Genomic DNA, 17639 nt, shown 5'->3' with positions numbered 1-17639 from the left:
GATTCTCTCTTCAACCATCTGCCTGAAGCCCGGAAAGACTTCTGGTTTGGCTATCTCAGCGGCCTCCTCCAGCTGGGTGGAGAAGTCCCTGGTCAAAGTACTGACTTGGACTGATGGCTTCAGGTGGGGAAGGCAGACAATTTGAAAGATCACCTTCAGGTGGGGAAGGCAAACGATTTGAAAGATCACCTCATCCCTCCTGAAGTCACAGGTCACCTCTTCCTTACCATAAGGGCAGGAAGAGTACACCAGGAAATTCCCCCCATGCCGGGTGAAAATCCTGTCTGGTGTCGTGTCATTGTCGCTATCACTGTCAAAACAGTCACTGGGGATTGGTCCTACCAGTTTGTTACCTAAATCTATGGAAAAATGTCAGTCATCAACCGCCATTCCAATAATGGTGCCTTCGCCCAGAGTGATGCTCCTAAGGTCGCTGTTATCCACCTCTATTGGAATGGTGTCGTGTTCTGTATTGAATAGTGGTGTTGGGTTTAACCCCAACCCCTGCTGTTGGAAATGGGCATTGAGGTGAACATATGCGTCAGGATTTTTCAGTTTCTGTCCTCTTTTAATTTTTACTTTAAGTGAGAATTGTTTGGTCCATTCTGGGATGGTGACTTCCTCTCCAATCTGAATTTCAAATGCATATGGCAGTAGTTGAGCTGACCATAATGCTTTCTCTGGATCATCAAAGTCCATGGGATTACCCGCTAATCGGGACCAGACTTTGAAGTTTATTAGGTTCAAACTAATGGCAAAACTAATGGCAAAGCAATTGAGAATGTCACTGCCTAAATAAAATGTAGCAGGCACATCTCGCACGACTCAACAATTATGGACTATGCTCTTGTTGCCTATGGAAATTTTGAGCATGTTTGGAATTGGGTGTTTCCAGGTCCATTTCCCATTTGTCTAACAATTTAAATGTGGGAATGGCTGGATCTTTTGGGAGTTTTCGAACATGGCCTCGCTGATGAAGCTCTTACCGTTGTTCACGCATACTCGGGCGAGTCCTTCCCCTCATTTAACTGAATAGGGATGAACAACTGTTCTCCAATTTTCTGAATGTCAGTCAAGCTTTGAGCTGGTTTCTCATCATTTTGGACTATAGAAGTGGGATTTTCTGATTGTGAATTTGAATAGAATTTTAGAGTATTCCCTTCCAGTGTGGAATGCCAGTTAAGACTGGGAGGAAGGATGATTTTCAGAAATAGAGAGGACTTCCCATCACCAGTTTGTTGTCCTACTGCAATTACTGTCACGTCAGGGATTTGGTAGTTTTGGAAATGGAATTCAATTTGGTCAGGTTTTTGTTCAACCATGTGGCATGTGCCATTTAAACTAACATGGTTGACACTATGTTTTAATTTTATTGGTCGGTTAGTCTGGGTCCAGAGGACCTTGTTTACACAATCTATTAGGGGGGACAATCTACGCAGGATGTCATTCCCTAGTAAACATGGTGTGCCCACTGGAGTCACAACTATGACCAGGTGCTTCAACTTGTGTCGCCCAATTTTAAGGACTAAATCCACAGTCCCCTCGACAGGAATTTCCTTCCCATCGAAGTTCTGAAGTTGTCCAGGAAGAGGGGTGAGAGGGATTTGGTATTTCTCCCCCCTTCCCGAATTCAGCGGATCAAAGATTCTTTTTGACAGAAGGGTGACTTGGGATCCGGTGTCCACCAGTGTCAAAAATGTACATTGCCCCTGTATTTGGACCGGGGGGCATAAAATCTTCCCTCCCTTTCCTCAAGCGTGCAAAGATAATGCGCATTCTGGGCCAATATTAGGGTCAATTTCTTTGCTCTGGATTCTGACAAAGGGGTGATTTGGGCATGATTTTGTTTGGGATCTTGGGAACCTGTAAGAAAAAAGTGACAGTTGGAGATGGGGGGAGTTTTGGGCTCCCCTGGTTTTGATTCTGGGCTGCCCCCCTCTTTTTGGAGGCAGTCACCAGAATTGGTTTTGGCCAGGTGATTTTCTGGCTGGTCATACTGGCGTTCAATGATGGGCGGTTTTAACTCGGTCCCCACATCTACCAGTCTTGATCAGGATCTCTTGGGACCCAATTTTCCTTGGTAGGAGTTCCCCCATCTCTAAGGAGAGGATCCTTTCCCCAGAATCCTCTGAGGACCCCTCTCCTTCAAATTGGAAGATTCTAACCTCCTCCACAAAATGGGTCTTTTTAGGCCCTTTATTTCTCCTACCCGCCCTCTGTTCCTTAGATTGCAGACTTTCGGGGGAAGGAGATTTTGGTTCCGGTTCCTGGGTTTCCAGGGGCTTTTCACAAGTGGGGAAGTAAGCTTCTTCTAAGGCTTTACACCCCCGTTTCCCCTGTGCCTCCTCCCTGGGAACCGGTGGGTTGTCGGGGTTCTCTCCCCGTCATTGCATTGGAGTACCAGACCCTTGATTTGAGGAGTTCTGAGTCGCCATGTTCATCTGAGCGTTCTGCCAAGTTCTGGACCTGGTCTTCCAGTTGGGACACCCGCTCTGGCTGGTACGGGGTTCTCTGGTCCCTCCTAGGTTGATCATGGGAAGAATAACTGTCCCTTCTCCCATAATACCTTTGGCTGGGATAGTTTTGGTACCCCTCCACCCTTGGCCTCCCCTCTACTGGATTGGGCTGTCTGGGCTCAGGAAAGTGGGGAAAGAAAGAAGGATTGTTTTGGGGGTTGATGTTTGGCAGGTACCGGGGAAAGAAACTCAACCCGGCATTTGGGGGATAACTGCCCTCCTGGGGAAAGTTAGGAGGGAAGTTTCCTGGGTTGGCAGCTGCCTGGTTGGATTCCCCCCCCTTGGGCTGGGGGAGACCACACCTAGCCTAGGATGGATCTGCTGTCCTTGTAACGGGGCTGATATAGTCAGGGGAGTTAGTGGTCCCATTTGTGGGGTTACCTCCCTGACTACCTGTTTGGGATTAGTTCGAGGGCCGTCTGGGTCTCTGGTTGGGAGGATTTTGCACAGGAATATTTTTAGGCCCCCCCATCTCCAGATCTAAAACGGGGGTAACCTTCACCTCCGCCACCTTAGCAGCAGCAGGGGTGTTGGTTGGTTTTGGGCTTTTATTGGCACTTTTATTTTCTACTGGTTTCTACACTTCATAAATGTGAGTTGCTTGTTCAATGACCCAGTCTAGTGATCTCTTCTCATGAAAGTCTCTCACCAGCTGGGTCATAATGTATTTAGGGAGTGCATGAAAGAAGGTATTGATGAACTCCCTACTGTCTGTGCGCACCCTTCTGGTGGTCTGTGCAAAGGCAGTTTCAGCTCTTGTACAAATTCCTGTAGGGCCTGGTCTTCCCCACATTGCAGATTTTGGGACACCTTGCGGGCCTCTTGAGTGTTTCTATGTATTAAGAAATGCTTTAAGATGGCCGCCCTATAGGTGGACCATCTTGAGTAGTTCTGATCCTCCAGCCCCGCAAAGAAGCTGGAGTATTCAGGGAAAATTTCGACTTGACATATTGAATACAATTTTGGCTATCCTTCAGGTGGAAAGTATCCATCATTTGCTCATACAACTTGAGGTGCTCCCAAACTGAATACTTGTTTTTTTATGATAGGGCGTTATGATGCTCCTAATGGCCTTTATTTACTTCAGGTGATCTTTCAGTAGGGCCCTCTTAATTTTGTTGGCATTTTTAGTTTTGGTCACCCTTGTCCACTCATCCTCTGACTCAGAAGCACCGCTACAGGAGGTGGCTGTTTGACCCTCTAGGCTCTCCCTGATTCTGTGGGCTTAGGAATGGCTTGCAGATTGTGGGGGCCTAGTCTCTTGAGACCTGTGGCGCTCAGAAGAGTCTTCTGACTCTCCCAGAATTGGCTGAGTACCCCCCCCCGCCGTAGCTGGGAAGAGGTTTTTAAGATGCTCTTTGTGGGACTAGTTTCATGGAATTCCCCACCAAATTAGACTGACTGATCCCTTGGTGTTAGAGCCCAAGGCCTAAATCCAGTAGTGGTGGTTTGACACGTCGTGATGAAATTGAGTCTTTCTGACAATACACCCCTCAAGAGTACAAAAGGACAGATTGAGGTGAGTATTGCCCGAAAATGTTTGTACACCCTGGTACTCAGACAGCTGGCTGCAAGAAAAAGTAACCAAGTATTAATGTTAGGCTTCAAGCACTGTTATCTCAAAACAAGATGAAGAACCGATACTCACAAGCAAGAAAATCAGAATGGGACTGAATAGTTCCAAGCTAGATTGGTGAGTATCCTGGAACAAGAAAGGCAACAATTACCAGGAGGACAATAGAGCAAGAAAAAAGAAAGAACCAAACTGTACATGCTTACCAATTGAGTGGACAGGATAGCAACAGCAGATGTGTTCTGGGGAATGAAGCGGTAGTCCTGGAAACACAATATTCTGTTTCCTATTCCCGCTGGCACGAGGACGCCCAAAGAGTCTATTGATCTTTGCACCGTTGCACAAATATCCTTTGATCCTTGCGCCGATGTGCGACAGTCTTTGGGTAGTAGAAGAGTGAGGATGTAGTACTGATGATAGCAGAAACAATCCAAATGACTTAGGTCTTGGCAAACTGGGACGACGTGAAGAAGAAGACCAGACAGTCCGTGAAAGTTCTGAGGTATGCAATAATCGGGAAAGACATGAAAAATTAGATGAATGCAGTCCGTGGCCATTCCGGGTCTAGCAATGAGCAGGTAAGACTTGTGGGATGAGGCGAATGCAGTCAGTGGCCGTTCCGGGTCTAGCAATGAACAGGAAAGACTTGAGGGATGAGACGAATGCAGTCCGTAGCCGTTCAGGGTCTAGCAATGAGCGGGTAAGATGAAGGCAATGACAAGAACAAGGCGAGCAAGTCACAAAGAAGGCCAGGGATTCAAGGAGCCAGAAGACAAGGTAACAAGATGCGTAGCTTAGGAAGTTTTGCAAATTCTGAAGCACCACCATGCGTGGGGGAGGGGGTTAAATAAGGGTCAGCTGACTGCACGCATAACGCGGCTTCGTAGGCCTGAAAGCCTACGTGAAAGCAAGGGGCACCAGCGTCTCCAAGGCAACCCACAGCGTATCCTGAAAGGAAGTGAGTAAAAAGACGAACCATGCTTCTGAGGAGTTAAAGAGCGTCCCGCTTTAGAGTGAGAACTGTACACTCTACTGTGAATTCTGGTATGTTTGTCCTTATGCGGAACCACTTTATGATCAGACGAAGAGACATCTAATGGAACCTTGACACTTGGCAGGTGATATTTTTGAGGATCCAATTCATTGATTCTCCCCTCACTGAAGTCTTCCTGATCAGAGAGGCTGGCCCTAATATTTGGGAATCTGTACATAGATGCCCGCCCATCCATTTCTGGGAGGCACTAATCTGTCAATCCCATATTTCCCATGGTGCTGAAGTCTGCCATCCCCGTGGCCCTTAGTTCATATGAGCCAGTGGACATGAGGGTGGCAGAGTCCATGGGATTGAAGGGATTAAAGTCCCTGATGCCAGAGGTCCTGAGGTTATACTCAGGGGTTTCTCTTTCCCATGTTACCGCATCTCTTTCAGCCCCACTTGCCTGATGACATGCCAAAATCTGACCCTTTTGCTCTTCTATTAAGGCCTTACTGGTCTCTATGATTTGTTCTTGCAGAGCTCTCTGTTTGCGGAGCATGTCATTCTTTTCACAGAGAGCCTCATTGTCTCTCTGTGCTTCCTGCCTAGATTGGAAATACCGGGACAATTTTTAATGCAGGAGACTCACCTCCTGAGTTTGGTCCTTATTAGCCTGAGTATTCTTTTCCAAAGAATCCTCCACCCGCCTGGTGTGCTCTAGCAGCTTTTCATAATCAGTTTTGATTTCACCAAACTTCAGAAGGGCCAGCTTTCTTTCCTCCAACTTAGTTTTTAATTGGCTGACTTCCTGGCTTAAGGCGTCCCTCTCTTGAGTTAGAGTGCCCCTCTGTGCAACCAGGTCGTCCCTCTGTTTTTTAAATGCACTAGCTTTCTGGTGCTCCTCATCAAACTCCTCTTGAGAGTGGATGTCTTTAATAATTAATTTATTATTTTCCTCTTTCAAGGATTCTAGGTGGTTCTGTAAAGTGACTATCTGTTCTGCGCATGCTCTGTTAAAAGTTAATTGTTGCTCCAACTTTTGTTTACTCTCTTGTAAAGAGTCAAACCTTTCTTGACACTCTTTTTGCAGTGTCTGTACTTGAGTATTTTGTTCTGCATTCTCTTACTGTAAGAGAGCCAGATCTTCTTGGAGTTTGGTGATATACTGCCTAGCCTCTGTTTCTGATTCTCTGCTATCCTGGAGCCTTTGCTCTGCAGAGTCCAGATTGCTCTGGATTTTCTGCAGTGCTTCCACTTGCCTCTTTGTCAAATCTATATGGTCTGCATGCTTTTTCTGTATGACTCCTATGTGTAAGTACAGGTAGGCCGCTATTTTGGCAATTTTACACTGCTCCTCTTTTATTTTTGGGGCCATGTACAGCTCGCTAAGCGCTTGATGTAATGTGCCCTTGTCCTGCCAGGTATCAAGAACGATTTCAGCGATTTGTTGTTTTATTCCCTGCAGCCATACCTGTTTGTCCTGTTCTGGCCATTCACCCCTGACAAACAATTTGTGCAGGGGGTGTTCCCTAGCAATATTAATTTCCAATGGGGTCGCCATTCCGGAAATATTAATTTCCTTCTGACTTATCTCAGGGTTAATTTACTTTTGCAAACAGGCCCAACTCCTTTGAGTATTTCTTTTGAGCGGTGCTTGTACAGTGTAGCACAGTATGGCAACCCAATAAGGTGTATGTACCCCGCCGGCTAGCACGCTGTGTTAGACTGTCATGAGTGGTAAGCCAAATTCAGGTTCCCATTCACGAGCCCCCAAGCTGTAAGTGATTTCAATCTGGCACACACCCAAGTCTCGCCCAGCATGTAGTGCGCAAATTAAACCCTTATTTATTTGTATCTATAAGTTCAATATTCTGAACGATATACCACTCATATCACACCCTTCTCCTGAGACCTCCCCCCCCCCGGTCACACTGAACCAGGAATCAGGCTAGTTTGCAAAGGTAAATATTTATTTATGTATTTTGAATTTAAATCCCAATATATTTTAATAGGTAACACCAATCACCAATGGGGTGACAGAACACTGAATAATATCTTTAATGCACTAGGAATCAAGTAATGGGCACAAAAACAATTGCAGCAAAGAAAAGAATACTTTTGGATTGGTTCAAACAGATAGCACTATGGTTAAGGGTTCCCCCTGCAATACATAAAGAGATGTGAGGAGAGGGCAGGTACTCAGGAATAACACAGATCAACAGAATATCGCTCCCACCTTCCCTCTTTAAACACAAGAGAAAACAGAATTGACTTTTCAACTGACGGTATGGCTTTGAAATTCGCTGAGGGGGTAATTCATAGAATCCAGTGCACAAGTGGCACACGCGGCTGGCGCACAGTGTGCATGTGCGACAGTCTGCGCCAGCTGTGTGTGCCAAAATCCATTTCCGCGCAGAGCATATTCATGGATTTCAACATCCATTACCAGCCGTGGCGCAGAGTGGCGCAGCGACCCTGCAGCAGTGCCAGTTATGCCCACAACCCCTCCCCGTGCGCCATGCACAGCACACAAATCCCGTACATGGCGCACAGGCAAGTGGACCAGCATACAGCCCCCCAACCACGAAAACGCCTGTAAAACTCCCTGCGCACCCCTCCGAATACATGTACACCCCTGCGCGGGGAGAATCACACGCGATTGGGCCTGTGCGAGCGAGGTACATATTACTTGGGTTCGCGGGGAGTTTCTCACGCGATTGGGCCTGTGCAAGCAGGGTACGTGTATTACTGGGATTCACGGGGAGTTTCACACGCGATTGGCCCTGTGCGAGCGGGGTACGTGTATTACTGGGGTTCGCGGGGAGTTTCACACGCGATTGGCCCTGTGCGAGCGGGGTACGTGTATTACTGGGGTTCGCTGGGAATTTCACACGCGATTGGCCCTGAGCGAGTGGGGTATGTGTATTACTGGGGTTCGTGGGGAGTTTCACACGCGATTGGCCCTGTGCGAGCGGGGTACGTGTATTACTGTGGTTCGGGGGAATTTCACACGCGATTTTGCTGTCAGAGTGGGGTACGTGTATCCAGTGGGATGCGCGGGGAGTCCCACACGTGAATTGGCAGTGTGGGTCCTCCCAGGTGTGCCCTCTACCCCCTCCACAGCCCCTGCAGGCAGCCCACACCACAGGGGACTACCCTGCACCCTTGGTCATGTCCCACATGCAGCCCATCCACCATGGGCATGCCCCCCAGCCAGCCCACATGTCACCTTGCATTAGTGATCACCAACTCATGTCCCCCAGCACCCCCAACCACCCAGCAGTGAGGCTCAGGCCCTGACTCATGTCCCCTAGCAGCCCCACCCACCCAGCAGTGAGGCTCAGGCCCGACTCATTTCCCCCAGCACCCCCACCCACCCAGCATTGAGGGGCACCTGCCAGCAGGCCCCGACTCATGTCCCCCAGCACCCCCACCCCCCAACAGTGAGCTTCAGGCCCTGACTCATGTCCCCCAGCACCCCCACCCACCCAGCAGTGAGGCTCAGGCCCGACTCATGTCCCCCAGCACCCCCACCCACCCAGCATTGATGGGCACCTGCCATCAGGCCCCGACTCATGTCCCCCAGCACCCCCACCCCCCAGCAGTAAGGCTCAGGCCCCGACTCATGTCCCCCAGCACCCCCACCCACCCACCATTGAGGGGCACCTGCCAGCAGGCCCCGACTCATGTCCCCCAGCACCCCCATCCCCCAGCAGTGAGGCTCAGGCCCCGACTCTTGTACCCCAGCACCCCCACCCACCCAGCATTGACGGGCACCTACCAGCAGGCCCGACTCATGTCCCCCAGCACCCCCACCCACCCAGCATTGAGGGGCACCTGCCAGCAGGCCCCGACCCATGTCCCCCACCCCCCAACAGTGAGCTTCAGGCCCTGACTCATGTCCCCCAGCACCCCCACCCACCCAGAAGTGAGGGTCAGGCCCGAATCATGTCCCCCAGCACCTCCACCCACCCAGCATTGATGGGCACCTGCCATCAGGCCCCAACTCATGTCCCCCAGCACCCCCACCCCCCAGCAGTGAGGCTCAGGCCCCGACTCATGTCCCCCAGCACCCCCACCCACCCAGCATTGAGGGGCACCTGCCAGCAGGCCCCGACTCATGTCCCCCAGCACCCCCATCCCCCAGCAGTGAGGCTCAGGCCCCGAATAATGTCCCCCAGCACCCCCACCCACCCAGCATTTACGGGCACCTGCCAGCAGGCCCGACTCATGTCCCCCAGCACCCCCACCCACCCAGCATTGAGGGGCACCTGCCAGCAGGCCCCGACCCATGTCCCCCAGCACCCCCACCCAGCATTGACAGGCACCTGCCAGCAGGCCCCAACTCATGTCCCCCCAACACGTCATCATGATCCACAATCATGGGCCTCATGGCCTCCCAAATCCCACCGCACGCCACCCAACCAAGCATCCCATCCACCCCACATTGAAATGCCCATTACATGATACAACCCAAATGGCAAGAATGTACATCAACACATGTCTGTCACACACACACAATGGGTGCTGGTGATTGTGAAAACCTACACCGTGACATGCATGAAACCAATGAGGGAATACACACATCAAAGTAATAAACCAAAATGTATTGAACACAAAAAGAATGTAATCAAATGAAAACATGAAAAAAATGTTTTAAAAAAAGATGAAATGCAGCATGTCCAAAACACTAAAAGAAAAACATGAAGTCTGAATCCAAATAAATCGAAATAAAAATGTGTTCAAAGTCTCCGGCCACCAAATCAAATCCAAAGGAAACAGTAAAATCCATTGCTCTGTGGTGAGAAAAATAATAATAGATAAATCCACTGTTCAACTATGTACAAAGAAGTAATCCAGGGTCCATGAGCCCAACCAATGAAATGAAACCTAGCAAAAAAACGACCTAATAAAAAACTATATACAAAAAGGCGGGGCATAGTCCAAGCACCCAAATGAATGAAAAAGATAAAGGAAACCTAAAACTACAAACTATATACAATGGCGGCGGGCTAGTCCGACGGCTCACTTCCCGATTTCCCGGGCCAGGGATTCATCGAACTCCTGCTCGATGTCCTGGAGGCGGTCCTCTTCCATGACATGTTGACCTCCAACTACCTGCGAATTGCCCCGAGGCACTCGGCCCGCCTCAGTGCCCTCCGTATGGAGTTCTCCGCCCTGACCATTGTGAGCCGTGCCTCTTCCACCCGCCGCCGCTCCGCATCTATGGCCTGGCCCAACCGCTGCCACACGGAAGACACTTGTAATCCTGGGTCCTCCTGCCCTCTGGCCGATGCCTGCCCCTTGGATGTTGAAGGCCCCGGGCCATCATGGCTCCCACCTTGTTGCTGCTGCTGCTGTGCCTGTGCCTTGGCTCTTGCTGCCTGCACTTCCTCCTCCGGCTGGGGTGCAGTTGTTGAAGTGGCCACCCCTGCTGGACGTCTGACTCCCGACTGTGGCAGGGATGTGTCCTCCACCAGCCTGGCCGCAGGGTCAGAGGCAGCTCCACAGGGTACCCAGGTGAAACATGGGTGGGAAGATGGCATGGAGGACGACTGGTGCATAGGGGGTTCAGGTGAGGAGGGGGTCGGAACAAGGTCCAGCATACGGAGGAATCCACCCCTGGTGACCCGTCCCAGTAGGTCAACGTGGTCAACGAGGCATCCAAGATGACGTGCAGTGTCTTCACGAAAACAATGCAGGTCACCTTGCATGCCTCGTTGACGCAACACCATCCCAGACAGGACAGGCTCAACCCGGTCCCGTATTGCCACGTCCGCAGGGAGAGGAAGGCCAGTTGTTGTGTGCTCACCCCCTCCCTGAAAACGGGTCTGGACGTAGGCATCCCTGCTGGTGCAGGATGATGCAGTCACAGGATCGGGGACAGGATTACACACAGGCACCTCCGCAGCGGCCTGTGCTGCCTCCTGTCCCTGCCCCTGCACTGCACCACTAGCACCAGTGGAATCCCCAACTCCAGACCCTGTGTGTGTCCCTTCCACGGCCTCCTCCTCCACCAAACCCCCCACCAACCTGGATGACTCCATGCCATCTTCCTCCATCGGACCCTGTGGGGTCTCAGCTGCCCCTTCTGCTGCCGAGGAGTCCACCTCCGACCTCTGCCTCTTGGACATACCCTCGGCAGCTGCGGCCTGGGACGCGGCACCAGACTCCTCACTCCCCGACGAGATGACAACCTGGGAGGGGAGCCGGGCCTTGCATCTCCGGCTGGTGGTGCGATCGCTGCCGCTTTGCTCCACAGCACCCTCTCCGCCCTCTTCATCAGTTGATGCTGCAGACAGGGAGAGATAGAACACAGGCATCAGGGCACTGTACAATGGACTGATACACACATGACAGTTGCACATGAGTGGCAGTGTAAAACTACAGACATGGCATCACACTCCCAAACACACATGTCATTTCAACTCACACACATGAATAAATCAACAGGAATATTGCACCAGGCAGCACCGTCCATACACAAACAACAGCACGAGCAGCCGAAGGTGAGCCTGACGTCACATGAAACACAGGGAGTGCACAACACATGCACACATGCCACCAGTCTGACATGCATCTGTAAATCTCCACCACTGCAGTGATAATGTCACCATCCATGTCACATCTGGCAATCAGCCTCCTACATGTCAGTGTCACATGCATCCATGTTGCATCACAATTGCACACTTGTCACATACACACACATGCATATGTACACAGTGCAGATACATGCAGCAGGAACCCCCATCCATGTGTGACACCACAAACATGCCACAGTACATACACATAATTTTCATATGTGCGCACCCACACATGCATTTGGCCAGCATGCTTGCCAACACATACACCATCGATGTGTCTCACACATGAGAGGAATCACATGTGGCTGGTTCACGTCCCTGTACATACGCATCCATGCATGGCCCTACAAAGACATATGTTGAACCTGCGCACTCCTGGCATACCACAACACGCACAGCATCCAATAAGTAGGCATGTACACTTACCGCTCGACTCCAGATGGGTCTGCCTCTCAAGGACCTGGACGTGGAGCGCTGGGCGTATGCGTTCCAGGACCCTCATTTGGTGGTCGGACAGGTGGCCCCGGCACCCCTTGGCATCCGCTGCCTTCAAGAGGCGCCGGGCCTTGTCGAGGGTTCTGGACCTGAAGTCCTCCCAGCGCTTCCGGATGTGTTGAATGTCACAGACTGCCACGCCTCCGCATTGATGGCAGTCACGATATCCATCCAGATCCACTTCTGTCCTTCATTGTCGGCGCACAAACTTCCAAAGAGGGCATCATACTGCCCCAGGACATGCTCCACCAGGACACCAACTTCACTGGCACTGAAGCTGGTGGCCCTCTGCCTCTCTGGCTGGGGGTTGCCAGTGGTGCCAGATTGTGTAGACATGGCAACCCCAGAGGCAGGTTTGGGTGGGCAACTGGGTTCTGGGGCTGGGCTGTGGAGCGATGGTATCCCAGTCGGGAGTCTTCAGTTCCAGCAGGGGTGGTCACAGCAACTGCACCCCTGGCTGACGTTTAGGCACCAAATAGCAGGGCACGTGGGCAGCAGGCAGGCAGGCAGCAGCAGATGACAGGTGGGAGCATGCTCGGTGCTCTGGGGGGCAGGAATATGGCCTTCTGGGCAGGAGCGTGGTCTTCCGTGTGTTGTTGCATGGCCAGCTTGATACGGAGTGATTTGGCACGTGAAAAAATTGCATGTCAGCGTGTAATTTCGAGGAAAGGCCCTTAGCGCGTAAGCGCGTCTGTGACGTTACGCGCACAGGCGTTTCCCTCATGACGTGGCCATAGTGGTTTCAGCACGTGAAAAAACTGCACGTCCGTGTGTGAATGTGTGTAATCCGAGGAAAGGGCCTACGTGCATAAGTGACGCGCGCGGGCGTTCCCCTCAGCACGGGTTAAAGGTGAGCGGGGCCAGCAGTTCACTGTACGTGCCTTTCGTGGAGACCGCCGTGTGTTGCTACTTCGTGTTGTTTCGCGCACCATCACAACTTCACAGCGGATCAAGGACGTATCTCTGCTTTTGGCGGGGGTATTGGCTACGCGTGTTTCTCATCAACACGCTAGTCTGACTGTGAGTCGCGCACGCTATTTTTCCCACTGCAGATGTCCCTGTGTAACGCACCCATTTTCAAGGTCATAGTAACCTGCGTGTCCCACTCGTACGCGTTTTTCGTGTTACTGGGTGCCACCGCATACTGCGGGAGGTTAATTCCACGCACGTAGGCTGCAGGGTTGCGTGCACTGTTTTACTGCAGTTTTGGGGTGCCTGAGCATTGCGTGTCCCGTCACTACATCACTGGGGTCACATACAGCCTTGCAGGTGCAGGGGGGCTGTTAACATCTTGCATCCCACCCCCTTCACCCCAATTGCCCAGGACAATTATGGTGTATACCTCCCATTGGCACTCCTCCATCTGTGCCGGCACTACTCCATCTGTGCCATGGTTGGGAGGCCACCAAAGATGAGGGGCGCCTCAGCTGGGCATCCTCCTCGTGGCGGGCGTGGTCAGGGACGTGGCCGGGGTGACCAGGGAGTAGGGGGACTCCAGAGTGTCCAGGGTGGCCGCAGAAGGGGAGAGGCAGGGGTGCGCCACTTGAGCACGATGTTGTGTAATGTGTCGATGCAGTCATGCCACCACCCCCTGTGGTTCCGGAAGATGCAGCTTCTGCATCTGGCACTGGTGCCCGTGTGACCCGGGGAGTCCGTTTCATCGACTGCCACGGGCCCAAGGGTAGTGGTAGCTGCAGGTGCAGCTGTGGACACCACCACCCAGGCTCAGGGTCTGCCAGCGCAGGCTGCGTTGGCACTTGAAGAGTCCTTGGGAGATTTCCAACAGGGCAGGAGGGAAACCGTAGGTGCAAGCAGGGCTGCCCTGACCGAGACACGTGTCCCTGGGGCAGTAATGTCATCTGCTGCCCCGAACAGCCGGGTGTTGGCAAGTGCAGTGGCAGATGCAGCCAACAACACCCCGTTGTGAGTCTGCCAACCAGGACAGTCGGGGTCAATGACCCTGCCACAGCAGATGTTGCTGCGCAGGGTCCATTAGAGGGCACCCAGCTGCCACTGACGCAAGTCAGGCCTTTGGTCGTCCCTCAACCTGCCACTCCCTTGGCTCAATCCACCGGTGCCACTGGCCATACTCATCAGGGCGGCATTTGCCAGCCAGGGTCTGCGCCACAATCCAAGAGGAGGAAGGTTGCACCGGCAGCACAGGCTGGGACCCCACATACAGCCACGACCTCCTGCATGTCGAGGAAGAAGCCTTTCTGCAACCAGGAACTGGACTACCACGTGGACTACGTGCGGGACCACAGCCGTGACATGCTAGTGGGGCCTAATTGTCAGACTACGGCTGCCCACCGTGATACCCACTGGAAGCATGTTGCGGAACATGTGAGTGCATCCGGCAATGAGGTGCGCACGGCGCAAGAGTGCAAAAAGCGTTGGAATGACCTCAAACGCAGCACTAAGGCTAAGCGTGCCTCAAATTACAACTTGACTCTGGTAACTGGTGACTGGCAGTGGGCCTGCACCTGAGGAGGAAGACCTCACTCCGCATGAGTCACTCGTTGTGGAATTCATACCACCTGAATCGGTCGAAGGAGTGGGAGAGATGCCAGACTTTGATGCCCAGTCCAGTGAGTGTTGCTGCGTGTTTGTTGACGACATGTGTGTTTTGCTTGTGTGATGTGTTGTGCATGACTGCCACTACATGTCACGTGTACATGGTTCTGATGTGCAAGTAATGCAATGCTTCACTGATGCATGACTGCTCTGCTGGATGGTGGACATGTGGAGCGGACGGGGACTGTCCGCATCACCACTATTGCACCCTACTCACATGCTGGTCACCAGGATACCCCTCCGGTCCATGTCCAGCTCACTGGCCCTTCTGCATGTAGACTGGGGTGACCTTCCTCTCAGCCCAGGGACTATGTCATAGCATGACTGACGTGCATGTGTCCTCTGCATGCATGTGGGTACTCCATGTAGGCATGCTCCCTTGTCCCTCCACCCCCCCTCTGGACCCCAATTCCAACTTTGCACTGGTCTGGTTCAATTTTTCCATTGAGTACTTGCCTGTTCATGCGTCCTGTGTACATGCTAACTTCCACCGGCCAATCTGCCAGACATATGCTGTGTGGTACATCCTTTGTACTTGATGCAGGGTGTCTCACTTGGACTGTGCAGAGGTCAGATGCTGTTACGCTCACCTGGCTCCCACAGAGGCGTCGATCTGGACTGGACTGCTGCGGTCTCCACCAATGTGACGCGTAGGGCCGAGATGACGGACTGGACTGGCCCACCTAGCTTTGTTTGCTTGGCCCGTAGGAATATTCTTCTGCAAGTAGAGAAAGGGAATTAACCACCCATGGAGTTGAGCGTAAATCCCCCCACCCTGCTGTTTTCCCCACTGATCACCTTGGATGTTCCCTCTTATAGTCTCACCTGATGATTTGAAAAGATGAGCTCTCCATCCTGCATTGAGCGCAGGGGCGCGTGGATAACCAATTGCTTCACTGGCTCGAAGGAATTGGTGAGTTCCAGGACAATATTGACTCCGATATTCCCGGCAAGACGCCGTAAGAGTTCAAATGCCTGACTTTCACTCTTGACCAATTCCTTGCAGGTTGCAGCTTGACCCTACTGAAGAGTTCCTCGTGGCAACCGGTAGTGTTCTGGTAAGGATTTGTATTATCCAACACAGTTCGATAAAATAATGTCCATATGTAACCTGTTGCTTTCTCCCTTATTCAGGCGCTGAGAGAAAGTATGAAGTCTCGGGGAATGATGCCTCCGGCGGTAAAATCAGGTAAGTCTTTTGTGGTGAGGAGGGTTCCCCTTGTTAGTCCCTTGTTTCACCTTGCTGTACTTTTGTTTCCCCTTAGGGGCCGGAATTCAGCTAGGATGCAGTGGAAGCTGCGCCGCCCCATGAAGAAGAATAGTAGCCCCTGTGGTAAAATCAGGTAAGTCTATGGGGGGTATTCCTCTGTGTATTCCCTTGGCTCACCTTGCTGTTCTTGTCTTCTCCTTAGGTGCCAGAGTGCGGCGGTAACATGCAGGAGGATGCGGTGAAATGTGAAGATGCTGCGAAGGCCGGTGAGTTCAGCGCGGCGCTGCAGCAGGCAAGGCGACGTGCATAAAATAACTTCTTTCTTCCAGCTCGAAGGCGCGATGGATCGGGAATTTAGGTAAGGATCAAAGGTATTGCTCTTGTTCTAACCTTTTCTCCTTCTTTCTCCCTTTTGCTAGGAGCTCCAAACTCGAGGCGGGCGTGGCAGAAGACTGGATGCAGACTTGCAGGCACGGTGAGCGTTACGCTGCTGGATGCAGAATAATGCGAAGCGTGTGCTGCTCTTCGGGTGTGGTTTAAATAGCCTCCAAAGTAGTCCCAGGTAAGTATTCCTCCCCAGCCCCACCCGAGTAAAAAAATAGTCCCTGGGTAAAATAGTCCCTTCCAAGCCTCGTTTGGCTTGGAGCTCTTGCATCATGGTCTGCATCAGGTAAGTTTGCAGCATGGTCTGCATCAGGTAAGTTTTAATCTATGAGCCTGGTGCCTATGGCGCCAAGACTGACTCTCCATATGAGCCTGGCGCCATGGGCGCCAGTACTGCACCCAAATAGCCCCTAGAGGGGGTTGTTGGGCTTGCTTGGGGTAACTTGATGCCTGCTTCTGGAGTTGCTGGACTTGGTCTGGGTCCCCGGGGGTAGGCATCATGACAGCTGCCCTGTAGGGACATGAGTGCGCATTCATGCTCCATGTGTATTCCACGCATGCCCCTATGTGTCCTTGACTGGATGATCATTGTAGTACGAGTCTAGGGTGACCTACATTGCATGGCATTTCATCAGCCTTCCCATGGCCACTCTGGCTCAGTCCTGCGTCGCACACATGTTTAGGGTGTGACAGTATGTGTGGGTCATAGGCCTCAGCCTGTTTAATGGACAATGACTCTGTCCAACTGGTGTAGTGTCTTCTTCTCACGTGGGTGTACTCCAGAGGTTGCATCATGTGTCCTGCTTACTGTCCCATCATCATTTGCTGTGTTGTCACTTGACTCACATGATGCAGTTGATGCTAGTCAACACTGTCTGTCAATACACAGGTCTATGGTCATCCTTTTGATACCATGCAAGGCATACCTGCATTTGCACTTGGGGGGAGGGGTGGTTTGCTTGTAGCCATTCTACCCATTGAATGCACATTGCACGTGATGCCTGAAGTTGACCTTGCACTGACTTCACATTTTCAGATACACATCATGAAGTACTTGTACATGTAGATAGTGAGTAACATACACATTTGATGCACTGCATCGACCCACTTCTGAGCAATATGACACCATTCTACATGCCTAATCATAGAAGCAATGTCAAGTTGACCCAGCATGCATGGCAGGTTCTCTTTTGTGTGTGACATGTCTGCTTGATGTGTTTGGTGTCTGTGTGATGTCTGTGTGTGTGTGTGTTGTGTGCTTCTAACATGTGTAGTGACCTTTTTTCTTTCTACTTTTCAGATGATGATGCAATGGAGCCAGAGGATG

This window comes from Ambystoma mexicanum, chromosome 12 (assembly GCF_040938575.1).
Source record: "Ambystoma mexicanum isolate Mex_15411 chromosome 12, UKY_AmexF1_1, whole genome shotgun sequence".
NCBI lineage: Eukaryota > Metazoa > Chordata > Amphibia > Caudata > Ambystomatidae > Ambystoma > Ambystoma mexicanum.
Note: the sequence above shows the minus strand (reverse complement) of the source record.